Source organism: Lonchura striata, chromosome 24 (genome assembly GCF_050655825.1).
Source record: "Lonchura striata isolate lonStrDom1 chromosome 24, ASM5065582v1, whole genome shotgun sequence".
In the NCBI taxonomy this organism is placed as follows: Eukaryota; Metazoa; Chordata; class Aves; order Passeriformes; family Estrildidae; genus Lonchura; species Lonchura striata.
The window spans coordinates 520812-532547 of NC_140726.1; positions in this window are offsets into that span (position 1 = coordinate 520812).

The window sequence follows — 11736 nt, forward strand, 5'->3', positions numbered from 1 at the left end:
TACAATAAAAGAGTGCTTGGCTTCCCCCTCTGGGTGGAGCATCTCACAATGGGATGGTGTAGCATTACCAGGCCTGCAGTGAGTCAGTCAATGGCCCATTAACAAACTATTACCTCTTTGGAGCAAACCATTGTTCTTGGAAGAGATAATAAACCTGCCCAACCTCCAACAGATGGAAAATAGAATACAAGCTTATTTTACAAACCAGGACATTATCCACCCCTTATTCTATTTCCATCTGCACACCATGAAATCTTACACCCAGTTCTCACTTAAGACCAAGTTTCCCTGTGGTACACAGCGGGTCTCCCCATCTTTCTGCATTACCCACCAAGTGTAACCAGGTCCTTGAGCAAAGACAATCCCACGAATGGGTTGGTCTTTGCCTGAGGTGGGATTAATCCAAACAGTTTTCCCTAAAATACCTTTCATATGTACTACAGGGACCTTATCTCCATCTACTGTGTGTAAGGTTTCTGACTGGGCAGGGCCAGCTCGATTGACAGACCCTTGGGTGTTGACCATCCAGGTTGCTTTTGCCAGGTTAATTTCCCAGTTTCTAAATGTTTCCCCACCAAGTGCCTTTAGGGTAGTCTTAAGGAGTCCGTTGCACCATTCAACTTTGCTGGCAGCTGGAGCATGATAGGGAATATGATATATCCATTCAATACCATGTTCTCTGGCCCAGGTGTTGATAAGGCTGTTCTTGAAATGGGTGCCGTTGTCAGACTCAATTCTCTCAGGTGTGCCGTGTCTCCACAGGACTTGCTTTTCCAAGCCTAAGATGGTGTCCCGGGCAGTGGCATGAGGTACAGGGAAAGTCTCCAGCCATCCAGTGGTGGCTTCCACCATGGTCAGCACGTAGCGCTTGCCTTGGCGTGTCTGGGGCAGTTTGATGTAGTCAATCTGCCAGGCCTCCCCATACTTGTACTTGGACCACCGCCCACTATACCAGAGGGGCTTCACCCACTTGGCCTGTTTGATGGCAGCACAGGTCTCACAGTCATGGATAACCTGGGAAACACTGTCCATGGTTAGATCCACCCCTCGATCTCGTGCCCACTTGTAGGTGGCATCTCTGCCCTGATGACTTGAGGCATCATGAGCCCATTGATCCAGGAACAACTCCCCCTTATGGTGCCAATCTAAGTCTATCTTTGACACCTCTATTTTTGCTGCCTGATCTACCTGCTCGTTGTTTCGGTGCTCCTCATTAGCCCGACTTTTGGGGACATGGGCATCTACATGACGGACTTTCACCGTTAGCTTTTCCACCCGAGAGGCAATGTCTTTTCATATATCAGCAGCCCAGATTGGCTTTCCTCTACGTTGCCAGTTGCCAGTTTCCTCTACGTCTTCCCAGCCAGCCCAACAGAGCATTGGCTACCATCCACGAATCAGTATAAAGGTAGAGCTTTGGCCACTTGTCCCGTTCAGCAATGTCCAGAGCCAGCTGAACGGCCTTGAGTTCAGCAAGTTGGCTTGATCCACCTTCTCCTTCGGTAGCTTGTGCAACTTGGTGTGTGGGGCTCCATACGGCTGCTTTCCACTTCCGGTTGATCCCTACAATGCGACAGGAACCGTCAGTGAAAAGAGTGTAGCAGGTCTCTGCTGGTAGTTGGTTGTATGGTGGAGCTTCTTCAGCCCTTGTCACTTGTACCTGTTCCTCATCATCAGTGAGACCAAAGTTTTCACCTTCTGGCCAGTTCGTAATTATCTCCAAAATCTCAGGGCGATTCAGGTTTCCAATACGGGTGCGCTGAGTGATGAGGGCAATCCATTTGCTCCATGTGGCGTCAGTGGTATGGTGGGTAGTAGGAACCTTTCCTTTAAACATCCACCCCAGCACCGGTAGTTGGGGTGCCAGGAGGAGTTGTGCTTCTGTGCCAATTACCTCTGAGGCGGCTTGGACTCCTTCAAAGGCAGCCAAGATTTCCTTCTCTGTGGGAGTGTAGTTGGCTTCAGACCCTCTGTAACTTCGTCTCCAGAATCCCAGTGGTCGGCCTCGAGTCTCCCCAGGCACTTTCTGCCAAAGGCTCCAGGACAACCCATGGTTCCCAGCTGCAGAGTAGAGCACATTCTTGACATCTGGTCCCGTCCTGACTGGGCCAAGGGCTACAGCATGAGCGATCTCCTGCTTGATCTGTATGAAGGCTTGTTGCTGCTTAGGGCCCCAGTGGAAATCATTCTTCTTTCGGGTAACCAGATAAAGAGGGCTCACAATCTGGCTATACTCGGGAATGCACATTCTCCAGAAACCTATGGCACCTAGGAAAGCTTGTGTTTCCTTTTTGCTGGTTGGTGGGGACATAGTTGTGATCTTGTTGATGACCTCAGTGGGAATCTGGCGCCGTCCGTCTTGCCATTTCATTCCCAGGAACTGGATCTCTCAGGCAGGTCCCTTGACTTTGCTCTTCTTGATGGCGAAGCCAGCTTCTAGTAGTATCGGGATGATCCTCTCACCTTTCTCAAACACTTCTGCCGCTGTGCTCCCCCACACAATGATGTCATCAATGTATTGCAGGTGTTCTGGAGCCTCACCCTCTTCTAGTGCAGTCTGGATCAGTCCATGGCAGATGGTGGGGCTGTGTTTCCACCCCTGGGGCAGTCGGTTCCAGGTGTACTGCACGCCCCTCCAGGTGAAAGCGAACTGAGGCCTGCATTCTGCTGCCAGAGGAATGGAGGAAAATGCATTAGCAATATCAATGGTGGCATACCACTTTGCTGCCTTGGACTCCAGCTCGTACTGGAGTTCCAGCATGTCTGGCACAGCAGCGCTCAGCGGTGGAGTCACTTCATTTAAGCCACGATAGTCCACAGTCAATCTCCATTCTTTGTCAGATTTGCGCACAGGCCAGATGGGGCTGTTGAAGGGTGAGTGGGTTTTGCTGACCACCCCTTGGCTCTCCAGCTCCCGAATCATTTTGTGGATGGGGATCATGGCATCTCGATCCGTCCGATACTGCCGGCGGTGCACTGTCGAGGTCGCAATTGGCACACGTTGTTCTTCCACCCTTAGGAGTCCTACTGCAGAGGGGTTTTCTGACAGTCCAGGCAAGGCGTTCAATTGCTTAATGTCTTCTGCCTCTACAGCGGCTATTCCAAAAGCCCACCTGAGTCCCTTTGGGTCTTTGTAATAGCCATTCCGGAGGAAGTCTATGCCTAGGATACATGGAGCATCTGGGCCAGTCACTATAGGATGTTTCTTCCACTCCTTCCCAGTCAGGCTCACCTCGGCTTCCACCAGAGTCAATTGTTGTGATCCCCCTGTCACACTAGCAATGGAAACAGGCTCTGCCCCCACATGTCCCAATGGTATCAGAGTACACTGTGCACCAGTATCAACTAAAGCATCATATTTTTGTGGCTCTGATGTGCCAGGCCATCGGATCCACACTGTCCAGAAGATCCGGTTTTCCCGTGCCTCTCCCTGGCTAGAGACAGGGCCCCTCTAACACTGGTTATTATTCCTTTCCTGGGCATATATACTAGAGGTCCCTTCAAGGGGGTCTGACAGATCGTACCCACAAGCTTGGTCATGGGAGGTTGAGGCTACCTTCACTTTGGTGGAACTCCCCCGGTTAGAGTTTCCCTCCTTGAGTTGACGGACCTGTGCTGCCAGGACAGAAGTGGGTTTCCCATCCCACCTCCCCATGTCTTCCCCATGGTCACGCAGGAAGAACCACAGATTAGCCCTTGAGGTGTACCCTCTCTCTCTAGCTGGGGATTGTTGGGCGCTGATTCTGGGGCCTGTGACTCTCACGGGTGCTGTATTAACCTTCCTTATCTCCTCCCTCATCCCCTCTTTAAACTCCTTAATCACAGCTGAGATATGAGCCTGCATTGGGCCATTAATCATACTCTCATAATTCCTAAGTTTATTGGCAACAGAGCCCACTGTCTCTCGGTTAGCATCAGCATCGATTGTTGCAATGAAAGTGGTGTATTGAGATGGCCCAATATTTGCTAGACTCCACAGCATTTGTCCTGTACACCTGACCTTGTCGGGGTCATTATTGTGTTGTCCATCCCTCCCAAAGAGTGCCTCCAATACTGCCACTTCCCTCAGCTGTTGGATCCCTTCCTCGAGGGTCTTCGAGCGCATTCTATGATGGTGCTCCTGCATTCTCTCTCTGTGGACAAACCTCTCCCTGACACTCATTAAGAGCCACTCCCAGAGAGAAAGGGATCCTGGTTCCCTTACAAAAATCTGATTTATACCTGAGTCCTGGGTCAAGGGTCCCAAGTTCCTTGCCTCACCACCGTCCAGCTGCACGCCTGTACCCATAAGATCCCGAACCCAGAGTAACCAGGTAGTATAAGCCTCACACCCTCATCGCACAATGTCTTTATGCAGACTACGAAGACTTTCGTACGTCAGGGACTCGGTGATGATAGCAATCTCTGGCTCCCCTGTGGGTTGTGAGGTTCCTCCATTCCTGTCCCTATCTGCAGGGTGCTCTGCTTTCACCTTAGACTTCCTGTTTCTACCGGGGCAACTGCTGCTGGCTGTGACTGCCTTTGTGGTTCAGCTGGAACCTGGACAGTTGTAACATTTGTGGGTTCCACAGCTGTACTATTAGACTGTCCCTCCTCAAGGCAAAGGGCCGGTTTGTCACCAGCTGGGGAAATGCACTCCTTCAGCATCTCTCGTATCTCCTTAACCAGAACCCTCACCCAATCTGGGTGGTTCATTTCTGAGGTGGGCTGTGGGGCAGGGTCAGGCTCTGGAGCAGCAGCATCTCGAGTCTCTGGGGCAGTGTCAGGTTCTGCAGGAGCATGCCTAGCCTCTGGTGTAGGTGTGAGGGTAGTTATCCAGGTTAATCTTCCCTTATCTCTGAGTGCTAAATATAACAGGCCTATCAGCAACACCACCCATTGTATGATATCATTAGCACTTAGAGAGGATCATAACCCTTTGAAAACTGGTGGAGCAGACCCAAAAAGATGGTTAAAAGGTTGGGAGAAAGTTTCCCCAGGTGCTATTTCCTCGCAGTAGGTAGCGTTATTAAAGTAACCCCAAAAACATACAGTTAATGTGTAATAGCTATGAATCCATGTACCTGCCTTCCAGAGGAAATTAAAGATCCATGAATTCCTCACCCAATTAACCCAGAAACCAAACTTGATAACAGACACAGTAGCCTTAGTTATAGGACCCATTTTTAGATAAGGGTTTGCAAATGGGAAAAGTATAGCTACGATCACATGCCACCCAAACCAAGGTAAACTAGACCACATGGTGATGCTTAAAGATGTTTCTACACACAACAAAAAAAAAAACAAATTACTTAAGAACTGTTAATCCTTTTTCCCGCTCAATGCCCTCGAGCCCCACGTTGATGCACCAAAATCTGTCTTGGTTTGACAAGACAGGAGTCTGAGAAGGAGGGTAAAAGCCTCCTGTGCAATGGAGAAGGTAAACCCCCTCCCTCCGAATTACCAGGATTTTTAAATTAAAAGGCTCTCAGGCAAAGATATGGGAATGGGAGTAACAATTCTTTACTAGGAGAAACTAAATAACAATTTAAAAAAAAAAGCAAATGCAATTGGTACAAACAAAACTAGTGATAAAGTCCACAACCTGACACCCTGAGGAGTCAGGGTGTTGGTAGCAGTCCAGTTGAAATGACAGCTGCTCCTCTTGCAGTGGCTGATGAATTGCAACTGAAGTGGTGATCTTTAGAAGGGTATAGTTTTCTCTGAAGATCTGGTGGCGGTTGGGCCGGTCTTCCTCTGGGAATCCAGCGAAGGGGCCACTTCTCTGGGAATCCTGCCGAAGGAGCCGTTTCTCTGGGAATCCTGCTGAAGGAGCTGCTTCTCTGGCAATCCCCCAAAGAGAGAGCTGCTCTGTCTCCCAAAAGGTACCACTTTATACAATAAAAGAGTGCTTGGCTTCCCCCTCTGGGTGGAGCATCTCACAATGGGATGGTGTAGCGTTACCAGGCCTGCAGTGAGTCAGTCAATGGCCCATTAACAAACGATTACCTCTTTGGAGCAAACCATTGTTCTTGGAAGATAATAAACCTGCCCAACTTCCAACAGATGGCAAATAGAATACTAGCTTATCTTACAAACCAGGACACTATTTTCCAAATTTCAGTAGGGAAAGTGCCTCTTTCACCTTCTCTTATAACTGAGGTAGCAACTGACTGCATTCACAGTTGTGCCTGGATACAGCTAAGGACCAAGGAAACATTGTTTTGTGTAGCACCAAGTGCATCAATTATCAATTTGTGGTCATTAATATTTACCTTTTCCCAATTTAATAATATGTTGAGTTCCCAAGGCTGATAAGGATGACTGTAGTGGTTATTGCAATTTTGCCAAATCTCTAGTGGTGGTAGCCAATTTGTTCATTATTACCTCTGAATCAATACTGTTTAAAATTCCCAATCCTGTTCCCACAGCACCAGTTATGTCTCTTAGCATCCGTCTTTTAGAAGGGTTCTGCTGTCATAGCCAGGTTGTCCAACCCTGAAAAGAAGTTTCCAAAAAAGGTGAACAAGCTGACTGAATTTCTGAGACATTAGTTTGCATCAGCAACTTGACTTGTTTAAGAGACCATGCCGGATTAAGCAATACTTGTTGTTGACCTGTTTTCCTGATTATATATGGTCCAATTTCAAAAATTTTCAGGCTAAGCATTACCAGTGGTTGGGTGGTAGGTGTCACAACCTACCACCATTAACATCAAGTTCTCCCCAGTATTTAGTACTGGTTTTGCCACACATGTTCCTATGGGAAAATTGTACATCAGTTAGGTTTAACCAGCAATTCTGGTTATAAGTCTCACAAAGCAAAATACAACCATGGGGTTGTCTTGGTTTGACAAGACAGGAGTCTGTGAAGGAGGGCAAAAGCCTCCTGTGCAATGGAGAAGGTAAACCCCCTCCCTCCGAATTACTAGGAGTTTTAAATTAAAAGGCTCTCAGTCAAAGATATGGGAATGGGAGTAACAATTCTTTACTAGGAGAAAACTAGATAACAATTTAAAAAGGCAAATGCAACCGGTACAAACAAAACTAGTGAAAAAGTCCACAACCTGAGGATTCAGGGTGTTAGTAGCAGTCCTGTTGGGGTGATTGATCCTCTTGCAGTGGCTGATGAATTGCAGCTGCAGTGGTAATCTTTAGAAGGGTATAGTTTTCCTCTGAAGATCTGGTGGCAGTGGGGCCGGTCTTTCTCTGCGCCGGGGTTGCCTCCGAGCTCCGCCGCCACTGCCTCACCGTGCTCCGGCTGCTTCGCTGCGAGTGCCGCCGAAAAAAGAGCTGCTTCTCTGGCGATCCCCCAAAGTAAAGAGCTGCTCTGTCCCCAAAAAGGTACCCCTTATACCATAAAGGAGTGCTTGGCCTCCCCCTCTGGGTGAAACCTCTCACAATGGGATGGTGTTACATTTACCAGCTCTGTAGTGAGTCAGTCAATAGTGTATAAACAAACCATTGCCTCTACGGGGCAAACCATTGTCTTTGGGAGAGATAACAAACCTGCCCAACCTTCGACAGATGGCAAATAGAATACAAGCTTATCTTACAACCCAGGACAGGGGTCCAGTGCTGTAACTGTGTACAGGTTCAGCAAAGGATTCAGTGATTAATTTACATGTTATAGCATCGTCACCCCATGCTACCATAAAGGGAGGGAAAACATTGTCTGTCATCCAACTCTAGTGGGGTGCTTACACCATGGTATGTAATTACTGCAGTTAGTATGGGTTTTGCCACAGCATTTATTTTAAACCAATAAGTCAAACCTTTCAAAACTGACTGATCTGCCTGGTCGTTTTGCCAATTACATGTTACATAGGTTGGTTTAGTTAAAGTAAAGTTGTACCAGCAGTGAGTGGATTCTTTTCTTCAAAGCTTTGCAATTTCAAGGTTGCTGTTATTGGGGTCTAAAGGATAGTTACCTACATTCTTCTGGCAACAACAAAGTATGAGGGGGGGTGTGTTTGTCACATGTCCACACTGCTGTAGGGCAAAGCTTTGCTGTGATCTTGGGGTATAAATTGCTTGTTACATTTGGTTCTAAGATTTCTGGCAATTGCAATGGTGAAAGCTTTCTTGTAAAGAGATTTTTCTAGTTTTCTGAATCCTACCTTAATTTTTTCACCTATTGCTCCACTTAACACCCTCATCCAATCTTTATGGTCCTAACCCCAGTCACTTGGGTGGTAAGCTTCAGAGTCATTCAGTACTACGGTCGCAAGGCTTGGGTGGCGGTCCCTGGGGTAGAGTCCCAGAGCACTGGTGTATCTGATGGTAGCTTCAGACCATAGCCACTCAGCCGAGCTTTGGCCATCATTTTGTGGTAGGATGCAGAGGAGTGTCACTATATCATGGTTAATCAGGCCTTCATTTCCCTCTGAGTTCTTCTGTAAAAAATTAAACACAACAGAGTCTGCCACCAAGAGGCAGGTAATTAAAATGATGGAATTATCCAGCGGGTATTTATCCAATGTTCTTTCCCCAGAGCATTGGAAGCTACTCATGCATATTTATTCAGTGGGGTTTTCAGCACAAGTGGTACTTCCCCTACAGTAGGGAAGTCCACCAAAACAGGTTGTGTAGGGTAATGTGCTGAATTTTTAGGATCATCAGGTCCTCTAACAGGGGATAATGCTAGGAGCTTTAGGACAAAAAGCAGTGACTTTGGGACAGCCATTTACCCCCATCTATCATTCACACCTTTTGCAATTTCCCTTAGCTGAAGATCCCAATTACCCTCCTGTGGTTTAAGGAGTTGTTTAAGGAGACAATTAGTTCTTTCCATGATCCTGTTAGCTTAGGGGTAGTAAGGGGTGTGAAAAGTCCATTTTATTCCTTCACCCTTTTCCCATTCTTGTACAACTTTAGCAGTAAAGTGAGACCCATTACTAGACTGAATTTCCTGTGGTTTTAGGAAAGTTCCAAACCACCCCTGCAATGCTTTAACAGTATTATCTCCTGTAGCTCTGTTAAAAGCTTCAGCTTGGACTAACCCAGATATAATCTCCACTCCTACTAGCACAAAATGTTTACCACCTGATTTCTTGAAGGGACCGATATAATCTACCTGCCATGCATCCCAATAAGCCTTTACCTTTTCTTAAGTGCAAAGGGTCATCTTCTAGTGGGTCATCTTTCCAGTCATTTGTGACAGTGCTTGCAAGCTGATATGCATGTTTTACACATTTCCCTGGTAACAGGCCAACCCCAAGCAAGAGATTCTTTGTACAAATATTTTGCACCTCTGTGTTGCCTATTTACATGCAGCCATTCTAATAGGCGATCCCAGTCCTCTGTGATTTGTTCCTTTTTTAGGGGACTTAGCCTTGCTAACTCATCACCTTTATTTTTCCATTCGCCTGCTGGATTCCCATCTGTCTGGTGAGAGGCTACCCACCCCATTGCAAAGTTCCCTGGACTTGCAATATTTAAGATTTCTTGTCACTTTTCCTTTTGCCACACCAGAATTCTGTTAACTTCCCAATCATTTTGCTGCCAAAAAGGAAGCCACTCAGTACAGCCTTTGTACACAGCATAGGAAGGAATGTAAATGCAGACAAGAGGCATTCTGTGCCTCATGCTAGAAAACACTCCAGTTATCAGATCCTCAGTTTGAGTACTGCCTTCCCCCTCAGTAATTATCTACTCCCCTGAGGAAATGTGGAGAGCAGCTGCTCTATACTGCCGCAGCTTGCCTTCTCACTTAGCAGAGGCATCGGTGAAACAAGAATTTGCTGATTGTTCAGGGGAAAAGGGAGGGGCTACTTTGATTACAGAGCCAGGTTTGTCTTGGCTGCTATCCAAGTTCTCAGTTTCTTGTATTGCTTATTTTTTTACAGCTCCTTCTGTTATTGAAAAGATGTTACAATAATGTCTGATCTGAGCATACCACTTTATGACTGAGACCCTCTGGGCCACCCCATCAGGAGAGGGGGTCCCAGTAGTGGCTGTCTTAACACCTTTAAAAGGGCCTCTCAATACAATTGGCTGTTGTCATGCAGTTTTTTCCACTTCTATGAGAGCTGAGCTAACCACAAACAATCCCTTTTCCCAGGTTAGTGTATAATTTCTCTGCAACTCTGAAACCAGAGGAATAAAAACCAACAGGCCTTGTTGGACCCTCAGGACCCTGCCGCCATATGTGTACTGATAGCCCTGAGAAAGCAAACCTCCATTCCACCTGGAAAGGATCTGTAGGATGAATGGGAGCCAGTGCTTGATGAGATGTTTCTTCAAAAATCAGCAATTGCAATACTTCCTCCTGGGAAGGAATCAAATTCCATTTTATCCCCTTCCTCAGCAAGTCATAAAGGGGCCTGGCAATAATTGAGAAATCTGGAATGTGTTTTCTCTAAAACACTAGTAATCCTAAAACCTGTTGAAGTCTTTCCTGGAGTGAGGCATTTTAATCTGATGTAAAGAGGTTAAGGTATCAGGTGGAATGCATGTCATACCTCCTTTCCACCAAATTCCCAAAAACTTCACCTCCTGGAGTGTTTTTGAATTTTCTCTTAGGGAATTTCTAAATCAATACTTTCTAAATGGGAAATTATCTTTTGCTGGGTATCCCCCGCTACCTGTATTTCATCCCCCTCCCCCCACCCCCACAAGAATATCATCAGTTTGGCTAAAGCGTGGTGAGCTAAAGTGGGGGAGTGCTTGTACCCTTGGGGAAGTCTAGTGAAGATGTATTGCTGACCTTCCCATGTGAAAGCAACGTACAGGCATCCCCTCTCACCTAACCAGAGGCCCTTACACCATTGGTCAGTTGAGCTTGTTTCCCCCAACATGTCTCAAATTCTAGACTGGCGTCAGAAAAATAATACCAACCAATTGGATCACCAAAAAAGGGAACTCGCAAATATAGATGCAAATTGTAACTCTGATATTATCCATTGGTCAAGACCAAAAGAGGTCGTGATTACCCTTTTCTTGCCCTGGGTATCTGTGGCCAAAGTTCTAGGTGAATTGGGCCACCTGGAGCGTTGGGTAGCAAAGCAAGCCAATCTTACTTCAGCCACACTTAGTGTCAGATGAGGAAACAACAAGGCAGGCAACCCTACAAAACAGAGCAGCAGTTTATTTCCTCCTCTTACTCCCCCAACATAGATGCGAGGAATTTGAGGGTCTGTGCTGTATGAACTTGTCATCAAAGGCTGGGGACATGAGAAAATCGATCGACCAGATGCAAGCTATGATATCAAAAGAGAGACTGGTGATTGTCTGGAGAACATTCTATCAGTCTGGAGATTCTCAGGCTGGGTCAGTTCTCTTGTTAAATCAGGACTTTTAGTTCTGTTTGTCATAATTTTAGTATTAACTGCCTTCAGTTGCATTCGGCGTATAGTGTCCCAACTGCTGGCAAATGCTGTGAACATCCCAGGCATTATCTACGTTGAAGTTCTATCTGCCCCATTCTCTCCAGAACCAGAGAACACTCCGTGGTCAGCCACTGCACCCACCTGCCAGCCATGGTTCAGAGACACCTACCTGGAGTCTGAGTTCCTTCCTTGAACTGACTTTACTTAGTTTTAAAAAAAGATTTTATTTTTCCTCTTTTTGTTTATAATTAAAAAGGAGGAGATGTTGTGTTGTGTTGCTCGGTTCTGTTAAGTGGTTTAATCCTGTACCCCTATGTAAGTGGTCCTGTGTTGCTTCTCTTTCGACTGCCACTTTGCTCTCGGGGGTTTCTCGCCGCTGTCCCCCGCCCCTCCCCGGCCCCCCGGGACCCTCCGGCTAGCTGTCCCCT